Source organism: Somniosus microcephalus, chromosome 13 (genome assembly GCF_052327205.1).
Source record: "Somniosus microcephalus isolate GS21.2 chromosome 13, FLI_Smic_1.0, whole genome shotgun sequence".
NCBI lineage: Eukaryota > Metazoa > Chordata > Chondrichthyes > Squaliformes > Somniosidae > Somniosus > Somniosus microcephalus.
In genome coordinates this window covers 34,031,542-34,040,441 of record NC_140999.1, presented here as the reverse complement: position 1 = coordinate 34,040,441, position 8,900 = coordinate 34,031,542, and the positions used below count along the sequence as shown (strand labels likewise).

Here is an 8,900-nt window from a genome sequence, read left to right as displayed (position 1 = left end):
CCATGCTCTCTCATGTCGGGATCGGAGCATTCTGTCCCTCCCCCTGCACTTTGTGCACAGTAAGTAGAAGACTATACCGAGCTGGCAGACCACTAAAATATGGGAAGCCATTCTGATCCAGGAAGGGACCTCTATATTTTTGAAAATATCCCACCAGGGTGGAACTATGATATCCGAAATCTCGGCTCCTATCTCGACTGTCTTTTGTTCTAGAGTATAGAAATGTTTTTGTGATACTTCTACGGCTTTGAGTAGGGCGGTAAGATGTTCGGGTAGAGGGGGAATTTTATAGCCGAAGAATGTGACAGTCTTGCAGGTTGGTTATGTTTTCCCTGACAGTGAGGTGAACAGTTGAGGGTTCAGGAATGGGGACAATCCGTTCCTGGGCCACTTGAACTTCTGCCTCGGGTTTAAAGCAGAAACTGCCGTCACTCACCGGACATCAGATGTGCTCCCCATGCTGGTAGTGGGGCGCACTTGTGGTGACACAATATGTCCCACCCCCTATGAATGCTACCTATGGGGGAACATGGTCTTGTGCCATTACCTCCATGGTACAGTTTATAGGTTTTGCACCAGCAGCTTTAAACCTGCATTGTGGTCTCGAATAGGCATTCAAGTGCTGGGGACACAGTATTATGTGTGCTCCCCGGCTCCGGCACCCGGAGAGGTCTGTACCTGTCATAGCGTGCTCCCACTTTATGACATAAGGTGGGACCGCTGCGAAACGGATGTGTGCACCCCCTTGAATGATCCCAATGTTCTCCACCCTTTATACCAGTGCGGGTCGGGCTGTCCCACCCATGACCGGCATCCTCACTACTATCCCCATGATAGTGTGATTGGAACGCCCGCAATCTACTGGGACAGGGTAGGCTTCAGAGGCTAGGCGGAGCTGACACGGGCTCAGCGAATTGCTAAACGGGTGGAGGGCTGCGAGGTGCTTGTTGCTAATCCAGGAGGGGACTAAACCTTGTTTTAAATCCTCCAGGTTGCTGCTGCCCTCGCCCAGCAACCATGCCCCGTATAGCACACACACCTCAATCTGTGCAGCCTGATCCGAAGCATTCCTATCCTCCCGTATGAGTGCATTTACTGTTTTTGTGTGTCTTTCTAGCTCAGCAATGATCTCCTTTAAATGGACCGTGATAGCTTGGTCCTCGTGTAGCTCTGAGCCTACCACTGTGTTTTCTTCCGTTAGGATCTTTCGTAGTTGGGTTTTTAGACCATTTATTTGTGTTTGCAGTTCTATATCGTCCAGGCTATTTATTACCGAGGATCCTGTATTGTAGGTTGTGAAAATATTGTTCCAGGTTCCCCTTCTTTATCTCCCTGCACCCATAGTGTGCTCAGCGTGTAATGTGTACAGCTCTGCTTTGTCTATGTTGGCAAAGTCGAATTCGTAGAATTTCCTAAACATTTCTTTTAGTAGGGCCTAGTATAGCTGTTCTGTCTCCTTAGGGCACCATTCAGGTAAGTGTACTTCGGTAAGGTTTAGAAGCTACTGCATAATGTACCCCCTGGTATAGCACCTTTTCGGCCGGCACTAGCACTAACCCATTCCCCGGTCCCTTGGTGGTGGTAGGACACCTCTCTATTACTGTCCATGATGTCGGGGTCGTGGGCAGGGGCTTTCGGGTGCATGCCACGAGTTCGGTGGCGTATACTGGGATCGGGGAGTGTGGGACCGCACACGCATGCAGGCTAGAATCCCACCCCATCCCCTTCCCGGTACCTTGCCGTTGTCTGGAGAAGATGATGGATATGCCTGTGGGGCAGGCGCTCTCTGATCCCCACATGCAGATATAGATTCCCTGTTCCGATTCCCACCACTTATCCCAACACACACTCACTCCCCCTTGGGTCCCTGTGATCGTCCGGTGGGTGTCGTTCCCCAGTCGTTCCCAGTCGGCTGTACGGTCCCCTATGTCCCTGCTCAGCTTCCTGAGCCACCACCAACTATCCAGGGGAATCCGTCCCTTGCATGTCAAACACACACGTTTCCCCTCAGTGACGCTGACCCTTGTAGCAACGACCTGTACCCTGGGGCACGGGATGGAGGCCTCCCCGTAGGTGAACCCGATCTGGCTGGAGTATTGTGTAGAGTTAGACCCCAGCCACCCTGGCCACCTTCCCTCATGGAAGTAAATAGCGAGCTCCTCCACACCCGGTTCGCCACCCCCAGCGGTAACGATCGCCGCTCTCTCTCCCGAGCACCTATAAATGTGGGAGTCCTCCACATCACCTCGGTCACCGATGCTCACCCCTACCAGGGCGAGCAGGAGCAGAACCCTCCTCATACCGATTTCCTCTCTACGGACACACAAAACAGATAGCCATGTCCCGAGAAGGTTCTCTGGCTTGACAAGTGATCGAGTCTCGAAATTTAAACTTACTTATTGTAAAATAATTAAATAATAATAAACCTAAAACTACCAAAACTGTAAAAAAAAAACACCTAACATTAATCAGAAAAGCTATGTACATCCGCTGCCCGTCTCCGGACGGCCAGGTTAATTCCTATTCGGCCTCTGTCTTCTGCGGCTTCTGGGCAGCTTGTACGCCTGGGCGTAAGGTGGCCTGTACCGCAGGACCTGGAGAGTCCTTCTTAAAACAACTGGGGGTTTCCCTGAATCCCAGATGACCGGGGGAGTGTCCCCTCCTGTACTACAGCACACTACCCCCTTCGGTGTGGCTGCTGAGTCCCTGTCCTGTCCTGTGGGTTACTCGCAGCCTGAGGCCGCAGGCTGGGGAACTCTTTGCCCACCACTACCTCTCCTGTGAGTCCCTCACCGTTGGAGGCTACAGGCTGGGGATCCCTATCTCTAGACTGATCCCTGACCTTGGGCATTCTTTTTCGGGTTGCGGCCCCTCCGGGGCTGAACCATTTAAACTGATACGCTGGTGACCACGGTAGTTTAGGCTGTGGCATGCGAGGAGACCTTCTTAAGGCTCCGGCTACCGGGGGGTGTGTCCGAGTCCCAAATAATTGGTGGGATGGCTCCTCCAGTGACACAAGCCACTGCCCCCACCGGTGCGGTCTGTGAGTCTGCCACAGCTGCTGGCTGAGGATCTCTATCCTTAACCATATCCTCTGCTTCCTGACCCTTCTCGTCCCACTCCACCCGGGTTTCCCCTGGTGCCATTGAACAGACCATGCCTCTGGCCTCAGACAAGGCTTGGGTCCATTTTTTAATCCTTTCTTCGCAGGGACCGTGATCAGAGTCTTCATAACCCCTACTTCTAGCTACCTTTTGAGCTATTTTAATGTCCCTTAGCTGACCCTCCAAACCGTCAGCTCTCGCTGTTAATCTTGCGTTCTCCTCCCGTAAGGCCTGCTCATTTAACCTGGCCTCCGTAACCTGGCACCGCAGGTATTCCCCCATTTTACGGGAGGTCTCTTCCTGGGCGCGTCTTTCAAGGGGACACAGGTAGACAGGCTGCGCTGGTTCTAGTCATAGGTCTGGGTTTGAAGTAAGCCCCCAAAGTGCGGACCAAGTGATATACAAATTCGACATCACCGACTTGTTGTAAGAAAGACAGACCAACTAATTGAAGTCACAACGGTTTATTCAGGCCTGGGGAGAACATTTCAGATCGCTGTCTGAATCCGACTCCACCGATATCCTAGCAACGTTCACAATTATACAAAAATCAAGCCCCTGCCCTAGGGGCGGGGGTAAAGCTTATCAGCATATACAGAGTTATAGCTAAATTGCAATTATAAACCGTGACATTTCCTCTTCCTGCTGTCCACAAATCCCACATTTCAGTTATCAGTTGGTCCCATCACCTCCTGTGACTGTGGGCCTTATCTTAATTGCTTTACAACCATCCAGTTGCCCGTAGCCAGGTGGTTTTGCTCGTTACATGTTTCCTTAAGATAATAGTCCTTGTTATGGCGTGCAAAGCACAGACTTTTGGCCTTGTTCTCGGGTTACTTCTGCAAAGCAAGCACATCCTCATTAGTCCCACCATACTTTGAAGAATGGTACCCTGTTGTAATTTACAACAAACGGATTCTTCGATATGTTATCTTGTATATGTGCTGCCTGCCTGGCTGACTAGACATCCTCCCTAATCTTCCCATGAGTTGCTCTGCAGTTTAATCTCTCAGCAGTTGAAGTCACCTAATCATGTTTTAAAACTTAGCTGGGTAAATGCAATATACAGACCTCTATATCGTTTAACTCAGGGTACGAATTAACCCATTACCTCCACCTTGTACATTGGTGCTACATTATACATATTCTAACATACAAATTAAAGTATAATAATAGTAATTTGGTTACTTCAGGGTTGTATGGGGCAGATGGGGTTAAAGCACCAGTGGCAATGGCTACCTTCCCTGGGCCATTTAATAAAGCTCGGATCGCAGCTACAACTGAGTCTAACGTGGGGGGAGAGGTCGGTGCTTCGGTTCTTGGGGCAGGAGCTGGGGAGTTCTTTCCTATGTTATCCTTCCATGGATTCCTACAGTCCATTCTCCAATGCCCATTCTTCCCGCACCCGAAGCAGTTACGCTTCGTGTCGGAAGGGTTACCCCCTTCCTGGTGCCACTCTTTCTTATTACTAGGTTTCTTTTCCTTTTGGTGGGTGCTCTTCTGTCCCTCTACCGTTCCGGTGAGCCAAGGTCAGTTGTCTGACCAATGTCTCCTCGGTGACCCGGGGGTCTTTGGGTCAAACCACAGCTCAGCCTTGGCTCTGATCCATGGCAAGCTGTTTGCCACCAGGCTTCGGAGCCAGTGGGTCAGCTTGTCCTGATTTGCCATCTCGGAGTCATCGCAGTCGTTGATGCCCGCTGCCTGTTCCACTTCCATGAAGTGGACCGAGGGGTCCCCCTTTTGGGTGAGCTTACTCAGGTGGCTTATCATAGCTCTAAGCTGTTGGGTGCCATGGGGAGCCACGAATTGGCTTTCAAGGGGTCCATGACCCCCACCACCGCTGGGCGGGCCAAAATTTTGCTGCTGGACCGGGCACATCGGCCCCGGCTCCGACCTTTCCTGCATTGGTTCGCCCACCCCTCCCTGCTGCCAAACCGAGTTAAAACCCGGCGCCACAGGTGGTGGTGGTGTGCACTCCCTGCCGGCCTCACAAATTGTCCACCCCTCCTGCTGCCAAACCGGGTCGCTCCCCGGCGCCACAGGTGGCGTCCGAACAGTTTCCCCTTGCACTTCCAGGTCCACCCGGGCCGCACCCGGGCTTATTAGGCATACCATGCCTTTGGCCCTGGACAGAGCAAGGTTCAAACACTCGATTTGTTTCTGGCAGGGGCCGTGATCTCCCGCCTCATACCCCCTAGTGCTTGCTATCTTGTAAGCTGCCTGGATGTCTCTCAACCTCTCCTCCTGCTCGCTTACTTGCTTGGCAAGGTGGGCGTTCTCTTCCCGTAACACCAGTTCACTGTTTTTAGCTTTGGTGACCTGACACCGAAAATATTCCTGTCTGTTTCTATGTTTCTCTACTATCTGCACTTTTTCCTGATGTTGGGCGGTTAGTTCTGCCAATAATTTTTCCCCTGCTAGAGCCCTTGCATGAGACAGTTGAGCTGATTCCCGCAGCTCTTCTGCCAGTGCCTCAACGCGTTTGTCTAAAGGCTGGATCTGTCGCTGGGAGCATACCAACCAGATGGCTTTCTCCACAGATTTCTTGTGGTCCTTGCTCTCAGTCCACTTGGCTGCAGCGTCCATTGGACGCTCAGCGCGCAACAGACTGAGCACCCATTTCTTTGTTATATTTACTTTCTTGAACATGTAAGAGGAAATCCTCTCTTCCATCTTCGTCCTTTCCTCAAAAACAGTGTCTACTGCATCACATCCCTTTTGCCAAGGTCCTGCCGCGATCGCCATTGGTTGGGGCCTGCCATACCCCGGACACGGTAGAGGACTTCACCTGCGTATCTCGTCATTCTTCGCGAGTCCGCTGATGTGGTAGGATGCATATTGGATTTATCAGAACCAGGGGTCACGGTCTAAGAATAAGGGGTAAGCCATTTAGGACAGTGATGAGGAGGAATTTCTTCACCCAGAGAGTGGTGAACCTGTGGAATTCTCTACCACAGAAAGCAGTTGAGGCCAATTCATTAAATATATTCAAGAAGCAGTTGGATATATTTCTTCAGGCTAAAGGGATCAAGGGATATGGGAAGAAAGCAGGGACAGGGTACTGAATTTGGATGATCAGCCAAGGCTCAAGGGGCTGAATGGCCTACTCCTGCTCCTATCTTCTATGTTTTTATCAGGTGAATACCCAATTTTCTTCTGTTAGAAATAGGGCTTAGAGTCTCTTTGAGTAAAATCTTACCCAGGGGTAAGTCAGGAATAGTTTGTAGAGTGGAAAAACTTGCGAATATTCGGTTTTCTTCCGAGTTGGTTTTCTTTGGTCGCGGTGGCCCAATATTACCCGGTTGGCTGATGGTAATGTTTGGTTGGTTGTTTCGTAAGGCCCTTGTTGCCGCGAGGTGTCTGATGGTCACTGAAACTGTTGCTCTGGTTTCTTCTTGTGTGTTACTTCTTCTTCGAGAGAGAGAGAGAACTGCTTCGAGATGCTTGAACTCCTTGATCTTGATGTTGCTCTGAAACTGCCGAGTTTCGATGTTGGAACTATACTGAACTCGAACTTAGAACTTCCCCTGCTGTGAAAACAGGCCTTTAGTTATACTAATCGGGGCCTGCTAATCTGCGCGCCAAATCAGTCCTGGTTTATATTTAGATTTTGGCGGGCTCGTTAATATTAAGTTGTTTAAAGTGGTTTCGGGATGGTTCCATGAGCTGTTGAAGTTTTAAGAATGTGTGAAGTGGTTTCGGGATCGTTTAATGAGCTGTTAAACTCTTACTTGGTTGTAGTGAATTGTCCTCAGGCTTTGCGTTTCCTGTGGGGCCTGAGAATCTTTGTAGGTTGGCGAAGTGATTTGTTTTATGCATGTTTTTGGATGGGTCCTGTATTTTGGGTGAGGCTGTTCTTCCGTGGGTCTATTGATAGCAAATAAATTGTCTGATAGGGGCTGAGTGACGTTAGACAGTTCCCCAGACAGCTTGATTAACTGATTAACTCCAATACTCAAACTGTCTATTACAGAGGTTGATCCCATTTCCTGTTGCAGCCTTTTCTTTCTTTACAAGCCAAAACATGCCTTTTTACTGTAAATGACAAATCTTGGTTCTTGACCTTGAATCCCCTTCTGTTAGGCCCAATATTTTATCACCCGGAAGTGGTTAGAAAAAGTGTCCAAAGTCCTTTTCTTTAGGGTTTTTCTCTGAGTTTTGGGGGATCTGTGAATTTTGAGAATCTTACACCCCTCAGAATGTTCTGCAGCCGCTTGGCGACATCCTTAACCCTGGCACCAGGGAGGCAACATACCATCCTGGAGTCACGTCTGCGGCCGCAGAAATGCCTGCCTGTTCCTGATACTATCGAATCTCCTACCACTATTGCTTTCCCTATTCCCCCCCCCTCCCCCCCCGCTGTACAGTTGAGCCACCCGTGGTGCCATGTACTTGGCTCTGGCTGAACTCCCCAGAGGAACCATCGCTCTCACCAGTACTCTGAACAGAATACTGGTTGGAGAGCGATATGCTCTCAGGGGACTCCTGCACTACCTGCCTGGTCCTCCTTTTCTGTCTGGCAGTCACCCATTCCCTCTCTGCCTGCACACTCCTTAGCTGCGGGGTGGCCACTTCCTGAAATGTGCTATCCACATAGCTCTCAGCCTCGCAGATGCATCGCAGTGACGCCAGCTGCTGCTTAAGTTCCGAAACCCGGAGCTTGAGCTCCTCTAGCTGACAACACTTCCTGCACATGTGGTTGTCGAGGACATGGGAAGTGTCCTGGAGTTTTCACATGGCACAGGATGCGCATTCTGCAGAAGTGAGCTGCCCTGCCAGGCCTTTATTTATTCGACTATTAACTCACTTTACTGTAACTTAAGACTAAGATGTACCTAATTCAAGTTATTAATAATATATTATTAACCATTACTAATTTAATATAGTATTAATAGTTATTAATCTCCAAGCTCCTGCTTTATCCCTAACCAGCTATTTAACCTCGGCCTGTAACTTGAAGAGCCCATTTCCGACTGCACTCTTTAGCAGAAGTTAGCAGAAATAAACTTAAAATTAAAAAAAACACTCACCAGCTACTCACCAATTAATATCCTTCCCTTGTGCTGACATCACTTTAGGTTTTTTACTGTGACATCACTCTTTCAAATTCTGCCTGTGTTGAGTTGCTCCGCTCTCGCTGTGCTCTTTATCCCTGCTCCGCTGTCATTCCGTTCCCTCTCAGGTCCACTGCCTCTGGTCTCAGGCCTGCTCTTGCTGCGTTCTTTATCCCTGCTTAGCTCTCGCTCCGTTTCCGCTCGGGTCCGCACCTTCTGATGTAAATTACTACAGTAATGAAACTCAAGGACACAGTATTGCCAACTCTCGTGAATCCATCGCGAGAAATGCGATTTTGGAATGAAATAAAGCATCTCTCATGTTGGAAAGCATAAATCACGGGATTAAATACACCGATTTGCGCATATGCGGAAAAAAATGCGTGTTTTGCGCATGTAGTCCATACAAGATGCTGAAACTTAAAGTGAAATTTAACTAAAGAATGTGTTGAACTTGCTCATAGCCTACTGACTGTACATTATTCTGCATATGCAGTTGGATTGCAGCCATTGCTGTTACATGGGTTTATACTTTGTTCTTGATTGTAGCACAAACAACCTTCCAATAAATTAACAGCCATTTTAACACCTAATTTCAATCTTTCCTGGTCTGTTGTAGTCTAATTACAATGGTACATTTATGAGTGTGGAACACTGGCTTACAGGTTATGTATCTTAAAGAAGGAAATTAATGGGCCAGCAGTTTATAACAGCAACAACAACAACTTGCCTTTATATAGCA

At 49.1% G+C, this 8,900-nt stretch overlaps 1 long non-coding RNA gene and 1 pseudogene across 1 annotated transcript; both read right to left on the bottom strand.

Moving 5' to 3' along the window:
• Positions 1-442: 442 nt before the first annotated feature.
• Positions 443-1,420, bottom strand: LOC147108203 (uncharacterized; annotated as a pseudogene).
• Positions 1,421-3,552: 2,132 nt separating this feature from the next.
• LOC147108202 (uncharacterized) lies at positions 3,553-8,346 on the bottom strand. Its single transcript, XR_015080710.1, has 2 exons — positions 8,146-8,346; positions 3,553-3,943 (listed from the first exon to the last, which is right to left on the bottom strand). It is a non-coding gene; the product is annotated as an uncharacterized LOC147108202 (long non-coding RNA).
• Between the last annotated feature and the right edge of the window lie 554 nt (positions 8,347-8,900).